At 42.6% G+C, this 19,128-nt stretch overlaps 1 long non-coding RNA gene across 1 annotated transcript in view; it reads left to right on the forward strand.

Moving 5' to 3' along the window:
- LOC142796410 (uncharacterized) overlaps window positions 1-18,608 on the forward strand; it is a 160,590-nt gene extending 141,982 nt beyond the window's left edge. Inside the window, exon 2 of the long non-coding RNA XR_012893820.1 lies at window positions 18,437-18,608. This is a non-coding gene — a long non-coding RNA (uncharacterized LOC142796410). The remainder of the gene's footprint in view (window positions 1-18,436) is intronic.
- Window positions 18,609-19,128: the final 520 nt, after the last annotated feature.

Here is a 19,128-nt window from a genome sequence, read left to right on the forward strand (position 1 = left end):
TGGGTGCCGCCATAGTCCTCTGCCGAGGCGGTGACGTCGGCTTTCGTGCTCTCGTGCAACAGCCCAGAAAGGACGAAATTCTCCTCTCAGTAAAAAGGGGTTCATAACAGCACTCTTTTACGACCTTTTCTTCAGAAACAAGGCATGAGGACTTTTCATTATAAAACACCAACTCCCTCAATGTCGTTCGCTTTGACAGGTTCATGAGAGCTCTAATTTAGGTGCACTTTCTGCAGGAAAACTGAGCAATATTTTTTTATATTTTGTTAGGGATAATGCCTGCTGAATGGTGTCTTTAAAAAACCCCTTTATATTTCGTCTATGCCATTTTTCTTTTTTACGCTTGCTGTGATTTTCATTGCAGCTGCAGAATATTGATTATCGAGTGTGTACGCCGATGGCCAGCGATCCTGATGCTCCATAGCTTTCATCAATTTGTGCTCTCTCTATATCGGCAACACTTGTTTCGGCTCTAGAAGCAGTCGATACGACGATGCGTAGTAAGATTAGTGGCCTGCTCACAGGATCAGCCTTCACACGTCTAATCGCACTTCACAGCCCGCGGGCAAAAGGAAAAAAAAACGATGAATGCTTGTTCGAGGGTGAATCATTTGCCGTTTCGCTTTTGAATTGTTTTGCATGGCCAGAGTGCGTCCCATGTTTACTTGCACACACACTCTCACAATTAGTCTTAAAGGATGGTGAAAAGTTTTTATACTCCACTTTTCAGCGGCTTATGGCATTTTGAACTAAGAATTTCAGAATTTGTTGATAGCCTCCTTTGAAGAGGAATATATTTGCATGATCTCTCTTTTTATACATCTATACAGCTGTCAATTATTTTCGCCAAAGCCACTGTGCCACTGTGTGTGACTCTAAACAGTTTCTTTAAAAAAAATTGTATGCTTGAAAATCACTGCTTGTGGCCTTCCAATAATAACGTTTTCATCGCCACAGTGGTTTTATGTACCACAAAAATAGCTTGTTAAGCATGCCGACACTGTTTGCACTGGCTCAGAGCTTTATGTACTCTGTGATGAGCATCCGTGTAACATGTAACGTTATTGCAGTAGTGTCCTGTGAGTTACGGACTGTAATACTCCTATGATATTCTTACTGGCTGCAGCAGTGTGCATAAAACAGACAGCGAGAAAGAAGTTACACATTTCGTCCCACGAAACCCATTTAAGTTGGCCGCAACAAAATATCTTCATACGTAAGAGGAGTTTCACTAAACATTTCGCTTAATATTAACTTGCAAGAATGATGCCCCGTGTAGACATCAAACAAAATTGTATAAGCAGATGGCAACGAACACCTGCCATCGTAATGCTACTGGGATGAAGAATCAAGGGAGGTGTGAGGAAAAGTTTTAGTGCTGCCTCTATGGCAGGGCTGATAGTTGGGCTATTGGGTGATACATTATGGGCAGTACCAGTGCACAAGCTCACGGGACAAAAAGAATAGACACAAACAAGCGCTTGTTTGCGTCTCTTTTCTTCGTCCCGTGAGTTTGTGCGCTGGTACTGCCCTTAATGCTGCCCCTATCAATTTAACGCGGTTCTCGAACTTTGGCATTCATGACTCAACGCAAAATAACGCGGTACCCCGTCAAGATTACGAACCATCTCGGTGCGTGAAAAAATTCATGTTCATCCCAGAGTACATCTGAGATAAAGTGTGCAAGCTGCTTACATCCTCTGAGCTGCCCAGAAAAGATTCAAATCAGTCAGAACCACGCTCTACAAAGAATTAGACTGATTACTTTTACTTGCCGTTTCTCACAGTTCTTCGTCCTTCAGGGGTAACTAAAACTGCGGTTCTTCTTTTTAAATCCCACTACCCGATATTTTTTTATTTTATATGGTCATTCATTATACTTTCCGACGGCTCCTTTGTTCGGTGAAAAATAAACAAAGCGTGAACATCGTTTAGAGTAACGCTACTTTAAGGCGCATTACCTTACCGGAGCTCATAATATATGACATGAAAGATAACCCATCATTATTTCATACACATGCGCTAAGTTGCGGATACCACCGCCATTTTAGAGTTCACGTTTATTTACTGTTTTGCTCGTCATTTCTCGGCACTGCTTTATGTGGGCTAATACCTCGTCCTAACCCCCCCCCCCCCCCCAAAAAAAAAAAGCTCATAGCTTTTGCATTGTTTTCCCGCCGCCAACTTTGGAATCCTTGCTGTTGTTGTGTTTCATTTACGTTCACTAACTTAAAATGTGTCAGTAATGTGCAGAGTTGTATTACGTCATCGAGTTTTTTCTACAATGCCCCAGAGTATTTCCAACGTTGTGCGAACACAGAATTTCTTAATAAGAGTAATAACGACATCCAGAAGAAGATCTGAACTCACATATAGGTACATACGCGCAGCATTTTCGTACTTTCTTTTCGCAAGTCCAGCGCTATTTCTCTGGCGGCAATTTTTGTATATTGGGTTAATACATGTGCGACACATTTTCATCAGCTAGTCATTTAGCGCAACGGGGCATTACGAATACCTATATTTCAACCACATACAGCTTCTTCTGCTCCTATGTTCAGTTCCCTAAATGTTCTACCCTTGCGTGTCTTGTTCCATCATAAGTTGTTGCTACAAATGTTTCATCTTATAAATATCAACCTCAATATCCCGGGTTTCAGTCGATCCAGTCTCAATATTAACAATTGTACAACATTTTCAGGACACTTCAATCTAGTTTTTACTAATACTAGAACAAATTATGGGAGCTAGATTCACCATCCCAAATTTAGGAAATGGTGCATTGCACTTTGCGATTCATTTCAAATGGTATCAAGAGATCTTCATTCTTGTCATTCAAACATACAACTAAGAAGCACTTGATTAATGACTTATCACACGCATAGGATGGATTACCTTTTTTCAGGGAACATTTCCACAAGCTATTGCTGCTAAGTGTCTGAATATTGCCTATATTTGATGCTTGTTGGCGGTTCCGGAAGCACGCGCGATTTTCCACTGTTTGAATTTATGCTAATTATCTCTTTTTAATATTTCATTTCATAATTTCATGTCGTTTTAATAATTCGTGATTTTCATAATTATCTTGAGATTTACAATTAGTCTTGCTCTTCACTACTGGTGCCTTAGAAACTGTATAAACTATATGACTCGCTCTATGCCGAGATTCTTGTAGCCCCCACTTATTTCTTGTTAGCAGTTCCCCTCGATAGTTTTCACTTTGTGACCTCTGAATGTCCAATTGTTTGTTAGTCTGTTATGCTTATTTCCTCAAATCATACAGAAGGACAAACAAAACAGTATGGCCAACCCCACTCTGGTTGAAATTCGCTTTATAGGTATCCTGTTTGCGTAAAAAGCTTATTTGAAGCCGGTAGAGGACAACTTCAAGGGTATAATCTGAAATAAAAAAAAAGAAACGGAAGTTCATCGGCCACGGCGACCCCTTCTTAACCTTTGATGAAATATGCCACTATATATAAACACGCAGCTGCTTGCCGCCTACACACCTTATCTCGGCGACAACTTTCTGTGGCAACACAGCCAAAGCTACGTGAACGGAGCTTCTGCACATGTATTAATACGCCAAGCAGTCTGTTTTCGTGCGATTTTGGTTTCGGTGGTTTAGAAAGTGCATCCCGCATGTACTTTTTCGCACGACCGCCGTGCCATATATTTTACATTTATTTAAGAGGCAATAAATGAATTATTTTTCATTTATTTAAGAGGTAATAAATGAAGTGTGCGGCGATGGCGTAGTAGCTAGAGCATCCGCCTCGCATGCAAAAGGTCCGTGGTTCAAATCTCGGTGCCGCGCAGCTCCCAACCGGATAAAAGAAAAAATCCGCGTGGTGATGAAACTGCATAAAGAGGCCGGGGTGCGGCCTCACCGGCAACTACCGCCGGGAACGCACTCCCTCACCAGAGAAGGATTGGCCACCCTGGTGCAGTATCTGGCCACTACCTCCCACATGCATACGTCAAATAACTCACGGCCCTCAGTCCCCAGCAGCTGCAAAGCAACTGACCACGGCGGCGGTCAGATATGCAACGCTGCAGAGGGTGCTAAGAATCTCTGGATCCGGACAGGCCGCCATTGGAACCTGAACTTGGCAACATTTAACGCTAGAACCTTATCTAGTGAGGGAAGTCTAGCTGTAATATTAGAAGAGCTAGAGGGTGTTAAATGGGATACAATAGGGCTCAGTGAGGTTAGGAGCACAGATGGGGCCTATACGGTGCTACAGAATGGGCACGTCCTTTGCTATCGGGGCTTGGCAGACAGAAGAGACCTGTGAGTGGGGCTCCTAAATCGCAGAAGCATAGCTGGCAGCATAGAGGAAGTCTATAGCATTATTGAAAGGGTGGTAGGTATCGTAATTAAACTGAATAAAAGATACAAGGTGAAGGTGGTACAGGCTTACGTGCCTACATCCAGTCATGATGACGCTTCAGTTGAAAGCTTCTATGAAGACGTGGAATCGGCAATGAGTAAGGTAAAAACACAGTATACTATAGTGATGGGTGACTTTGATGCAAAAGTAGGGAAGAAGCAGGCTGGAGACCAGGCAGTGGGAGATTATGGAATCGGTACTAGAAACGCCAGAGCAAAGCTACTAATAGAATTCGCAGAACGCAATAATTTACGGATTTCGAATACCTTCTACCGAAAACGAGAAAACCGCAAGTGGACATGGAGAAGACCTAATGGCGAAAATAAGAACGAAATAAACTTTATAATGAGTGCACACCCAGGAACCATGCAGGATGTGGAAGTGGTTGGCAAGGTACGAAGCAGTGACCATAGAATGGTACGGTCTCGAATTTGCCTAAACTTGAAACAGGAACGACAGAAACTGATATGCAAGAAGCCAATCAATGAGCTAGCACTGAGAGGGAAATAACAGGAATTCAAAATGTCGCTTCAGAACAGGTACTCGGCTCTTAGTGAGGAAACCAACCTCAGCGTAGATGCAATGAATGATTATCTGACGAGTATCATTACGGAGTGTGCAGTGGAAGTTGGAGGCATGGTAGTTAGACAGGACACTGGCAAGCTATCACAGGAAACGAACAATCTAATTAAGAAGCGTCAAATCATGAAAGTCTCAAGTACAACAGACAAAATAGAATCGGCGGAGCTTTCGAAGTTGATTATTAGGCGTAAGGTATGCGATGTAAGAAGGTATAACATTGAGAAAATTGAACACGCTCTGAAAAATGGAGGAAGCGACAAAGCAGTGAAAAGGAAACTTGGGATAGGCAAAAGTCGGATGTATGCACTATGGGACAAAGAAGGCAAAATAACTACCAATATAGATAGGATAGTTAAAATAGCAGAGGAGTTTTACAGAGATCTGTACAGTAGCCGAGACAACCACGACCTTAATACTATAGGAACTAGCAATAACCTAGATGACACTCCACCAGTAATGATAGAAGAAGTCAGAAAAGCTTTGGAGAGCATGCAAAGAGGCAAAGCTGCTGGTAAGGATCGGGTAACATCAGATTTGCTGAAAGATGGAGGACAGATTGTGTCAGAAAAACTAGCCACCCTGTTTACGAGGTGTCTCCTGACGGGAAGAGTACCAGAGTCTTGGAAGAACGCTAACATCATCTTAATACATAAGAAAGGAGATGACAAGGACTTGAAGAATTACAGGCCGATCAGCTTGCTCTCTGCAGTATACAAGCTGTTTACAAAGGTAATCGGTAACAGAGTAAATAAAACATTAGAATTCAATCAACCAAAGGAACAAGCAGGATTTACAACAGGCTACTCAACAATTGACCACATTCATACTATCAATCAGGTAATAGAGAAATGTTTAGAATATAAACAACCACTTTACATAGCCTTCATACATTACGACAAGGCGTTTGATTCAGTAGAAATATTAGCCGTCATGCAGAAACTGCGGAATCAGGGCGTCGATGAAGTATGTATAAATATACTGGAAGAACTCTACAGGGCATCAACTGCTACCATAGTGCTTCATAAAGAAAGCAACAGAATACCCATCAAGAAGGGTGTAAGACAGGGGGACACAATCTCCCCAATGCTATTTACCGCGTGCTTACAGGAGGTTTCAGAAGCCTAGAATGGGAACAGTTAGGGATAAGAGTTAATGGAGAGTACCTTAGTAACCTGCGCTTCGCCGATGACATTGAATTGCTGAGTAACTCAGGGGACGAATTGCAACTCATGATTACGGAGTTAGACAAGGAGAGCAGAAAGGTGGGTCTTAAAATTAATCTGCAGAAAACGAAAGTAATGTACAACAACCTCGGAAAAGAGCAGCGCTTTGAGATAGGTAATACTGCACTTCAAATTGTAACAGAATATGTCTACTTAGGGCAGGTAATAACCGCAGAGCCGAACCACGAGATTAAAGTAACTAGAAGAATAAGAATGGGGTGGAGCACATTCGGCAAGCATTCTCAAATTATGACAGGTAGATTGCCACTATCTCTCAAGAGGAAGGTATATAACAGCTGTATCTTGCCGGTACTTAGCTACGGACCAGAAACCTGGAGACTTACAAAGAGGGTTCAGCTTAAATTGAGGACGACGCAGCGAGCAATGGAAAGAAAAATGGTAGATGTAACCTTAAGAGACAAGAAGAGAGCAGAGTGGATTAGGCGACAAACGGGGGTTAATGATGCCATAGCTGAAATAAAGAAGAGGAAATGGACATGGGCCGGGCATGTAGCGCGTAGACAGGATAACCGCTGGACATTAAGGGTAACTAACTGGATTCCCAGAGAAGGGAAGCCGCTTAAGGGGAGACAGAAGGTTAGGTGGGCAGATGAGATTAAGAAGTTTGCGGGTATAAATTGGCAGCAGCAAGCACAGGACCTGGTTGACTGGCGGAACATGGGAGAAGCATTTGTCCTGCAGTGAACGTAGTCAGGCTGATGATGATGATGATGAAATGAATTATTCATTTCAAGAGAAAAGAACACGAAGCTTTTTTGGAGCGTTGAAACGTATTTCAGAGAAAAAAGAGATGCGGTCGAGCAGAAACTGGGCGATTGTATCAACGCAAAGCCAAGAAATCATTTCCTAAATTTCAGTGCATGCTTAGAAAGCATCATTCTTTACGTTCTTTTAGAGATGCAGGAACTTTCTGAAGACGCTCATGTTATTTTTTAAGGGACGCGAAGGCATCGATGGGAAGCAGAAATCTTGGCACCGATCACTCATGAGTGGTCGTCTGACGTTAGTAAATACAAGTGGATGAAACGCGATTTTTACTGGGCGAATAACGCTGTTTTGGCACAGTCAACAGGGTAATATACATGAACGCGTCTGTTTCCCAGGCAAACCGGAAAGAACGACTTCCTCCGTAGATACAGATGGGAGCGCTGTTACGGTACGCAAAATTCAGCGTTATTGTATCAACAAGTTTAGGCAGCTTAAACAGCGACCACGTATGCAACACAATTTAGGAAAAGGGTGATTGGCTTTGCGTACTGTTTCTAATCACGATTTTTCTTACAAACAACGGGTGTTGCTGAAGACTGACATGTCGCCGGTGTCACTTTCAAGGCGACTATAGCAATCAGAGTCCCACGTTCACTGATGATATCACTGGGAATGGAATTCCGGGTGACGTAATCTGCTGAAAACAAAATATTTCATGACGTACCGATGTCTTCGTTTTTCCCTACTCGATGAATACAGATCACCTAACGAACATGCACTCAAACTCGTTCACAAGTTTCGGCGTGAACTTGCTACAACCGAGTGACGCCATCCTTGTTTACCGGGGCAGGGAAAAGGTGAAATGGCATCGGAAACCAGAAAGCTAGAAACAGCAAAGAACGAAAAACCTACACGGGTGATGCCTCCTAATAATAATGCGAACAATCTTGCGGACAATATTCACATATTTTTTCTATATTTCACATTATGCTACGCAGTATACAAAAGTTAGCGATTGTGGACTACATGCAAAAGTGTAGTAAAAAAAAAAGGTGTGCATGGGCTTCGTAGCCTGGGCTGTTCCGCCACAGAATGTTGTCGCCAAGTATAAAGCTATATATATCTTAAGCGACCATGCTTACGGTACTTCATACAAGGTAATATTCGTCTAGCCGTTTCCTATAGCCGGATCAACAGCAAGTATACGAAAAGTTTCCGGAATAAAAAGAGGTGTATAGCTTTCTAAATAGAAATTTAAGTTGCTAGCAGCGCGTTGTCCTGTATCCTCTAAATGTCCCCGTTCTTTGTAACCCTTCATTATGATGATTTACCAACAAGCCCAACTGGCAGTCTTTCTGTACGTTTAGGACTTTAGCACCTATGATCTTGCGATGCCCTGCGCTACAGGTTTCGCAGCACACGAGCGACTACTCAGAATCGAGTTAACAACCACTCAGAGGGCCCGTTAACAATGGAGAGGGATGGCATCCGGATACTGACATGGAAGCAGCAGCGTCGAGCCGGGGACTCCAGCGGGCACACTCCGGCTAGTCTCGCCGGACTTGAATTTTTGTCTGTCAGTCCGTACAACTCGCTTTACTAAGCAATTGCATGATAAGGGGGAATAGACAGCTACTTCTTGTGTCTGTCGATTTAAAATAATCGCCGATGAGTGGGCAGCAACTAGGGGCAACAACTAGGGGCAACCTATAACAGCAACTAGGGGCAACATACGCAGGATGACGTAAACGACCGCGCGCTTATGTACGTTGAAAAGCAGAGAAATATGCGAATGAGTTTCCCGTAGTATAACATAAATAATGACCTAGTAATTCCGCGGCAATATATTGTTGCAGCCAAACACAGCCCCCACTTCCGGGGTCACCCTCCGTTGTGGTATGTGGTTATGGTACGCAGATGCTGCCCCAAACGTAGCAAGGGCGATCCTGGCCGTGGTGGTAGCATTTCGACGAAGGCGAAGAGCTAGAGGTTCTGTCACGGTGCGATGTCGGAGCAGGGTAATCAAACAACATCAGACAGTTGAAATTTCCTGAGCCTTCTACCACGACACCCCTCCCGAACACAAGGCGGCTTTGAGACTTTAAACACCAGATAATATTACAAATAATACGTCTCTGGAATCACTCTTAGACTGCGTATTATAACGGTGCATGCGACATAACAGGGGACTGAAGTTCAGACTGTATCACCACGGGCATCTACGCACCTCACCATTTACGAATACATGTGCCAATCGAAAGAACCATCCTATCAATTTTTTTACGTTAAAGAATTGTCCTCCTTAAGCATATTTTTTCTATTATTTCGCTTGTTTGTTTTCTCAACAGCGATAGCCCGCCAAAGTATGTACGACAAGGAATATCCTTTTTACATTTACAGGGAAAGTACGTACGTGGCAGAGCAGTTGAAGACAAGCACCGCGTAAGCGAAACAGCTGAGCACATACCGTCGAAAAGGGTGGTGTAGATCGCGATATCAGCTTGCTCAGCGTTCCGTGTTTATACAACTAATGCGGCAATTCTAATCCCAATACTGATTTTACAGAACTCACAGAAGTGCAGTTTGAAAACCGCGAAGTCAAAAGTACCAAGACAAGAGCGCAATAGTTTTCAGTTGGTAGGATCTGTCCAGTGAAAATGTTGGGAAATGTCTGAGATTGGGCTCAATGCGTTGAGAATGCATGGAGCTACAGCAGCACGCTAGAAGCGCTGAAAGCTTTCCTGGGTGCCGCTTCGGCAATTCCCCAAACCGTCTCCTCTCACGTCTCTTACGCAAACACCTATCCCCTAGGGCATTTTCCAGAACGACTTCCAGCTCAATTTTTTTTCCCAATGCCTCTAGCTGCCCACTCTCCTGCCACCCAACCCTCAACTTCTTTCCCTCTTTGTGCGTGAATATTTTCAAGCCATCATTCGAGAGGGCGCTGGTCGGCCAAGACGACGTCGACTTCGGCTGCTCGTATTCCGAGGCATTCGTCTCCGTTGCCATGGCGACTTTCGAGCATCGGGGATAGCTCCATGTGCGTTTTTCGGGTGCAAGCGTTAGCGAAATCAAGCCTCATTGTACGTGCCTCTGTTGTGAGTGGGTAGCCAGGCTCGGAAACGGAAAGCGAAATGTGCTGATGCACTACATTGTTGCAGAATCAAGGAAAGCGATTTTATTTTAACGGTTGGTCTTCTGGTTTCATCTGCATGCTTAAGCATTCTGGCTAAATCCGGGTCGTCAAAACTAATGTGCCCAAAGCACCAGCTTCAATCTCTTCTGGGACACTAGAATTTGTGGCCTAACAGACTAATGGAACCTTCATTTACTTCACTTCTAGTCCCTAGTGAAGCATTCAGGTAGTCTTATAGTGAAAGGGCTTCGGCATAAACGAAACCTAAGATTGCTTGCTGTAGAAGCCGTTGGATTTGTTTTCAGTGTTATGAAGACATGGTTCAATATAAGGTGAATGAATCGCTCTCTACATGAGTCATTCTACTATAAATGCATGTCCCACTATTACACGAGGTACATGTTGCTATAAACAGATTTGTCGATAATATGTGAGAAGCCTGTGACACAAGTCGGTTCAGGTACACTAGGCTTTCGTCATGTTTGTATTAACTTGTTTTAAAATAAGCCGCATCAATGTCTCCCAAATAGCCCCGCCGCGGAGATCTAGTGGCTAAGGTACTCGTCTGCTGACCCGCAAGTCGCGGGATCGAATACCGGCTGCGGCAGCTGCATTTTCGATGGAGACGAAAATGTTGTAGTCCCGTGTGCTCCGATTCGGTTGCACGTTAAAGAACCCCAGGTGGTCGACATTTCCGGAGCCCTCCACTACAGCGTCTCTCATAATCATATGGTGGGTTTGGGACGTTAAACCCCACATATCATCCAATTAAACTCCCAAGTAACCATGATGTCACTCGTCGTAAAGGGTGTCCAAGCTATGTATACTGTATGATTAATGTTGTAACAAAAACAGTCTGATCATTAAAACGATACGTGACGGCAATGATCCACACGTGAACACACTCTTCTGAATTGGCTTTCACTCCGTTCGTCATACCCAAGACACACAGTGAAATATTTGTGTGATCCGTAACCTTCTTCCAACAGTTATTTTTCTCTACATGGCCCGAAGCTAGTTGTTTCCAAAAGGTGTCAGTAGCACGATAATTGTGGACCTTTAACTCATCCCACTAGTTTCCTTTTTTATTATGATAACAATTTTTTCTAGACATTTCAGGCGCATTTTCGCCATCGTCATTGGCGTCACCGTGAGGCTTTATATTATTTCCAAGTTACTACCATTGCCCCGCACCCTATATGTGCGAAATAGCACTGTTAGTATGAGCGCTGAAATTCAGTCGATAATCCCCGCAGAAGTGACGAGGAAACGCGCAAGCCGTAGTTTGTCGTTCAGAAGGCTCAAAGGATGTGAAGAGCGGGGGGGGGGGGGAGGTGGCTGTTTGCTGCGCTTAACACTGTGTACTTTGACCGGCCTTGGGCCGTCACGTGCGCAGAGATCTTTACAGAGATGAGATGTGGTAGGTGCCGGGTTCGATTCCTGCAGTGCCAAAGTCAACCTACCGGCTCTTTTGAAAGAGTACACCGACTTCACACTGTCTTGTTCTGCAGTACTGATATCGAAAGGTGGACCCGTACAGTACTGCAAAGACCCAAGACGCACCTTACCCCCTGACAGCTTGGGTGAAATAGTCAAGGAAATGCCGCTATTTCCTGCCTGTTTCCTGCAGACGTAGAGTGGAAGAGCCCTCGGGTTGTAGAAAAAGCAGACCGAGTGTAAACGAATTGAAACTGCTGAATATCCCATTGGAGATAACCTATAAAGAAAGTTTTTGAAGTGAATTGAGTTTATTTTGCCTGTTTACAACAGAAAAAAAGGAGAATCGAGAGGTTGTGAGGCCTGACTAAGAATTCTGCTCGTACAACAACTCGACCCACGTAGCCGACAAATAAATATGACATATACTGCGTACAGAATTGAACACGCTCTGAAAAACGGAGGAAACGTCAAAGCAGTGAAGAGGAAACTTGGGATAGGCAAAAATCGGATGTATGCACTAAGGGACAAAGAAAGCAAAATAACTACCAATATTCATAGAATAGTTAAAATAGCGGAGGAGTTTTAAAGAGATCTGTACACAAGCCGGGACAACCACGACTTTAATACAATAAGAACTAGCAGTAACCCAGATGACACCCCACCAGTAATGATACAACAAGTCAGAAAAGCTTTGGAGAGCATGCAAAGAGGCAAAGCTGCTGGTGAGGATCAGGTAACATCAGATCTGCTGAAAGATGGATGACAGATTGTGCTAGAAAAACTAGCCACCCTGTTTACGAGGTGTCTCCTGGCGGGAAGGGTACCAGAGTCTTGGAAGAACGCTAACATCGTCTTAATACATAAAAAAGGAGATGACAAATACTTGAAGAATTACAGACCGATGAGCTTGCTCTCTGTAGTATACAAGCTATTTACAAAGGTAATTGCTAACAGAGTAAAGAAAACATTAGAATTCAATCAACCAAAGGAATAGGCAGGATTTCGAACAGGCTATTCAACAATCGACCACATTCATACTATCAATCAGGTAATAGATAAATGCTGAGAATATATCCAACCACTATACATAGCCTTCATAGATTACGAGAAGGCGTTTGATTCAGTAGAAATATCAGCCGTCATGCAGACACTGCGGAATCAGGGTGTCCATGAAGTATATATAAACATCCTGGAAAAAATCTACAGGGGATCAACTGCTACCATAGTGCTTCATAAAGAAAGTAACAGAATACCCATCAAGAAGGGCGTAAAACAGGGGGACACAATCTCCCCAATGCTATTTACCGCGTGCTAACAGCAGGTTCTCAGAAGCCTAGAATGGGAACAGTTAGGGATAAGAGTTAATGGAGAGTACCTAAGTAACCTGCGTTTCGCTGATGACATTGCCTCGCTGAGTAACTCAGGGGACGAACTGCAACTCAAGATTACGGAGTTAGACAAGGAGAGCAGAAAGGTGGGTCTTAAAATGAATCTGCAGGAAACGAAAGTAATGTACAACAACCTCGGAAAAGATCAGCGCTTCGAGATAGGTAATAGTGCACTTCAAATTGTAACAGAATATGTCTACTTAGGGCAGGTAATAACCGCAGAGCCGAACCACGAGATTGAAGTAACTAGAAGAATAAGAATGGGGTGGAGCACATTCGGCAAGCATTCTCAAATTATGACAGGTAGATTGCCACTATCTCTCAAGAGGAAACTTCAAGTTGTAAAAGACTATGTCTACTTAGGGCAGGTAATAACCGTGGAGCCGAACCACGAAATTGAAGTAACTAGAAGAATAAGAATGGGGTGGAGCACCTTTGGCAAGCACTCTCAAAATGTGACAGGTAGATTGCCACTATCCCTCAAGAGGAAGGTATATAACAGCTGTATCTTGCCGGTACTTAGCTACGGAGCAGAAACCTGGAGGCTTACAAATAGGGTTCAGCTTAAATTGAGGACAGCGCAGCGAGCAATGGAAAGTAAAATGATATGTGTCACCTTAAGAGACAAGAAGAGAGCAGAGAGGATTAGAGAACAAACGGGGGTTAAGGATATCATAGCTCAAATCAAGAAGAAGAAATGGACATGGGCCTGGCAAGTAGCGCGTAGACAGGATAACCGCTGGTTGTTAAGGGTAACTAACTGGATTCCCAGAGAAGGTAAGCGGGTTAGAGGGAGACAGAAGGTTAGGTAGGCAGATGAGTTTAAGAAGTTTACGGGGATAAATTGGCAGCAGCAAGCACAGGACCGGATTAACTGGTGGAACTTGGGAGATGCCTTTGTCCTGCAGTGGACGTAGTCAGGCAGATGATGATGATGATGAGGATGATACTACGTACAATATCAATGAAAACAGCCGGAAAAACAAATTGACATGTGTAGACAGAAAAAAACTAGAAAGTGTGACAGTCGATACAAAAGACAAAAAGTTTTGGAATATTACAATAAAGGAACATTTCGCCAATCTATTTGACATTTAGCGCATTTAGAAACTTGGTCTTACGACTGCAGTACACAGATTTATTTGTCACGCAACATAATAATAAAATAGACACTGGGATATTCATAAATCATCAACCATTGCTCCAAAAAAGGAAAAAAAATGTGGGCATTATTATTTATAGCACTATAAGAGTACAAAATAAGCGCGCTCCAGGACTCTCACAACCTTCCATAATGATAGGTTTAGGCATGGAAATTCTGGTTTATATTACAGCAGTTAGAAGTATATCATTTATAAATGAGCGATACACTTCTAACTGCTGTAACTGCTGTACATCTGACAACTCCTAAACGCTTTCACATATTCCCGTAAAGTGTAAACTAATATGTTAAATTTCTGCATTTAAGTCGGGGATATTAAGGGACTATATGATACATGGCTCTGGCACGCACTTTGGAAACAAAGCGTGTCATGCAGTTATGCAAATGATTATATTGGTAGAAATGCTCTTGGTCGCGTAGATTCGTCTTTTTAGTCTGAAGGTAATAGGTGAATGATATCATAGTTTAAATAAAAAAGATGAAATGGGTATGGACCGGTCACGTTGCCCATAGGCAGGACTACCGCTGGTCATTAGGGGTAACTGACTTGATTTCCAGAGAAGGCAAACGCACGAGCGAGAGACAGAAAGTTAGGTGAGCCGTTGAGATAAAACGTTTGCAGCTACAACGTTGCAGCCGAAAGCACAAGACTGGGTTGATTGGTGGATCATAACGAAGGCACTTTTGCGCTGCTGTGGGCGTAATCAGGCTGATAATGATGATGATGATTATGATGACTTTAGGTCGATGGGAAGGCAAAAAACATTATCGCCTAAATTTATTTGCATCATTATATTTCCTTCCCTCCAGTAAATGGTAAATGTGCATCTATCTATCGGGCAGTAATCACCTGAATTTGTCTCGATACTTGAATTAGTACAAAATTTTACAACAAAGTTTGTAATCAACAATAATTTTTTGTCGTAAGATCAATAACGAAGCCGTTGGAAGCAGATGGCGCGTTCTGATAATGGTGTAGTTGTATAGGGCTGATTTTGACAGAGCTATCGCTGCAGTGAAGTATTCCTTGTTTTTTCTAGTTAATGTTCAGACTATATAGCGTTATTCTAATCTTTAGATATTCTACGTTCGATTTTACTATTTACGAGAGAACTACTTTGTTGAAATATACCTTGTGAACTTAAATAGGACAATTTCAACGCATCCTTACTAAATTTATGAAAGCCGCACTTTACTTAATTGCGTCACTTAGGTTAGCTTAACATACAAATATGTATTAAATAAATGGTTTATTTTGTTACACAAGGAGTGCTAATGGCTTGTCACCAATATGATCATTACCATAGTGCTTAACCATGCCAATGCATCTCGGAGTAGTTGCACAGCCTAAATATCTACCGGACTATGACAGTAGTATTAGTGGTATTACTTGATCAGGAAACTTTTGAAAGAAGCACTAAGATAATGTTTTCTTTGAACTATGTTAAAAATAAGCCAAGTACATGATCACAGCTTCACTAAACAACGTCACTTTCTATTCTCGAAGTATCCTACAGTAAATGCTAGCAACTGAGCTCTTCCGCACACCCATGCCAAGGCTTTACTTCCCGTTTAAACATTAGTCGGCAGTTGCCGTCGCTGCTGGGGGAAAAAGAAAAAGAAAAAAAACGGGCATTTCCAACCGATGCCTTCAGGGTGCCTGCTATGTCAGTTCTCGGTTACAAGGGTTCATTTACTTTCTCTTATTTTTCTAAAACGTAGAAAAAAAATGACGGACCTCACTTGAAGTTCTAATCCAAAGTGTACTCTAGTACCGAGAGTTTGTGAAAGCCGGCTCTGCCAAAGGCTAGGACGCAGCTGCAAAGCGAATGCATCGTCACAGCTCACAGGAGAGAAGAAAAAACAAGAAAAAGGAGAAAATTCTTTGAGCGGTGCAAACAGCGAGACTCTGGAAAGAGCAGGGAAGCCCGCTGGCAGTCTCTCACTCCATTCCCTCGCATCGTTCACGTCCCAGCGGGGCTTTTCCCATTTCTTGCTTTTTTTCTTTTCTGTAGCGAGGCCGCGTTAGCGCTATGTATATATACACGGAGTATATATATGGCTATACTTTCTTGTTCGCATATGAATGGCCCTCTGGGCGCATTCCTACGGGGCCGTTCATCAATATAGCTTGGGCGTCGGTGGGTGGCTGGTGGTACGGGCATCGTTTCCAGCGGGAGCAGTAGCTGTGAGAAAAGTTTTGAAAAGAAGAGACAGAGCCACGGTAAGTAAAAAGAAAGGTCTTGGTGGCGTCGTCGTCATCGCCAGCAACATCGAGATAACCACGATATCCAGGCTGCTGCCCACTGCAGCATTCGTCGCCTGTACACGTCGCCGAACAATAGTGGCGAGTGTAAAAAAGAAGCCACGCATAAAAGAGATTTCGGGCATCAAAGGACGGCATGGTCTTCTGAACATGGGCACAAAAAAAATAAACTGAGCAATTGGAGAGGAGCGTAGACTAAAGTGGAGCTTAGGTGATGTCGTGTCGTAGGCGATGATTCTTGTTGAGTGGCCTGCAACATGGTGTGCAGAAAAAGATACAGAAAGGCACGGTGCATTGACTGATGTTATTGTACGATTTCCCGCGCCTTGAGTACAGTGGTGCTTAATGTGACTATTGCTGCGGCTCTTTACTGAACTGAAATTTCTTCTGGTAGTGTACAAAGTAGCGGTTAAAGACGATATTGCACAGTTTCCGCCAAGCACTCTCATACATGTGTCAAGTAGGTGAAGCACAGGAACTGATTGGGGTGTTTCCTTTAATGGCTAGATAGGTATAGCTGATGAAAAGTTGTAATGCACTTGTATTTGAATAAAACTATCGCGACTGTGCTGAAGGAGTTGCAGCGTTCATGTAAAACAATATTCCATTTACTGAAATTGTACATAGAACAGATATACTCAGCGCTTCGGATAGGGCCAGTCACGCAAAATGTATACATGGTGCATAACCTGTGTAATAATGCAACGAGGCTAAAGTACTCAGAAGTTGTTTTTAGGTTAGCTGGAGCATAAATTTCAAAAATAAAACCTTCAAGCCTAATTACCAAAAGTATCTGTGTTGCACATGTGCAATAATTTATCTGAGAAAGTAATATTTTTGGGATGCAAATGTTTTTAGGTAAACGTAACACTGATTCCCCTCATCATCTGCAGTTTCGTCCTCAAATAACCGCAACACATGCAGTTCTCATGCTGATAAAATAGTTTGTATGAACAATAAATAACAGTAATGGTGCCCTTATTGCATTTTTTAACTTCAAAATGCTTTTCACGCTGTAGTGACACAATATTATTGCAGAAATCGTACTAGTACTGTATCAGGGGCATAATGTAGGGTCTTATAAATTGTTTTCCCTGTGAGCGGAAGCAACTGAGCCAAAAAAAAAAAAAAACTGAAGACGCTCGGGTTTCCCTTTTCAGAGTAGAACGTGATAGCGCATTCGGGCACCATGCAAGTTGCCTTCGACTATACAACAACAAAAAAAACATTTGTGCGCCTAAAATTGGCCATTTCAAACGATATACGAATGTCAACTTGATGTTTAGTTTATACTATTGCTCTCCCTTTTGGTAACTGGCGAAGCATTCACTAATCATTTTTAAAATGTCCCATGAGCTAGCGCGGCTGGACCGCTTTTAATGAATGGGCTGCTAAAAATCCCTCACTCATTTCGCATTTGATTCGCTTGGATGCCTGAAGCCATTCCAGCATTATGCCATACAATACTACATGCGGTAAGGACAATTCTGCCACAATAAGCTAGCCAAAGAAATTTGCACATATAAAAAACATAGCTTATGATTTGATAACGCATTTATCTTTTTGCCTCCTGTTGTCACAGAATCGTGTTTTGACTATCTCCTATTTTTCGTCTTAAAATATTTTAAGAATGTCTGTCATACAATAAGTAAGCTGTTCTTCTTAAATCTATTGTCTTACTGTACCCAATACTGGAATAGAACTTGTTCATTCCGATACATAATCGACAAAAAAAAACGCCACAGAAATATTGCCGTGCTTACATGAAATGCCATTGATTCTGGGCAAATGCAACCACAACGCTACAAGCGTATGTTTAGAACAACCTATATCTTCCAGCTCGACAAACCTAACCTGCTAAAATATTTTCTTCTGCACAAGTTGTTTCTTAAATTAAACTCAGTACGTTCGAATAAAATAGAGATAGAGCACCTCCACGATCAGTCCCAGTGCACTTTCAGTTCACGATTATTATGTGGTGTTAAATGCGAAAGCCGACAAATGATCCTGAAACATGCCGCAGTAAAACGATTCGGAAATTTATACCACTAGGTGTTCTTTACCGTGATCTGATATTGAAGAGTACACACTCAACGAGCTTTTAACCTCCACACAGATGCGACTGCCGTGCCCTGGATGGAACATACGACCATCGCATCAGCAGCTGAGCACCGCAGCCAGTGCGCCACTGCGCTCTACCACCATTCGTAAAAGAAGAGTGTTAAAATATTATACTTGTGGTAAACTAATACAAGAATAAAAAGCGCATCGTGCATTATTGCTACCTAGATTAGGGTTTTCTGAACAACTATATATGGCAAAAAGTTTTTGGTGCGAGCATTGTATGCCTTCAAATTTAGACACGCCTTGCACAGCGTATCATTCATCTCCGATGACCACTCGGCAGTCAGTACCACCCAATCTTCTGCATTAGTTGATATCTACTTAGATGCTGTTATCCAAATCGGTAATCTTTTGTGAAGATACATTTCTCTGGGCGAGCGTACCGCGTTCATTTGCGTAAGTGACTTTCCACTTGCTATTTAACGGGACGGACAATGGCCAGAACATGTGGCTGGACCCTTGTATAACTGAGAAGACTATCAAATATAGTAACAAACTCTAGCGTTCCTTTGGCGTTGTTAACAAGAATAATATTTTTCGATCATGAATAAAATAACACAAACTGCTATGTCACACAGCCTCACGTAACAGCTGTGTAGCTGGATTACAGAATATTTAGTCGAACACATTGGGGTACGTAGTCACGTAGTATGATGCTATCCTGCGGGTCAGTCATAAAAATTT

The sequence above is a fragment of the Rhipicephalus microplus genome, chromosome 2 (assembly GCF_043290135.1).
Source record: "Rhipicephalus microplus isolate Deutch F79 chromosome 2, USDA_Rmic, whole genome shotgun sequence".
Classification (NCBI taxonomy): domain Eukaryota; kingdom Metazoa; phylum Arthropoda; class Arachnida; order Ixodida; family Ixodidae; genus Rhipicephalus; species Rhipicephalus microplus.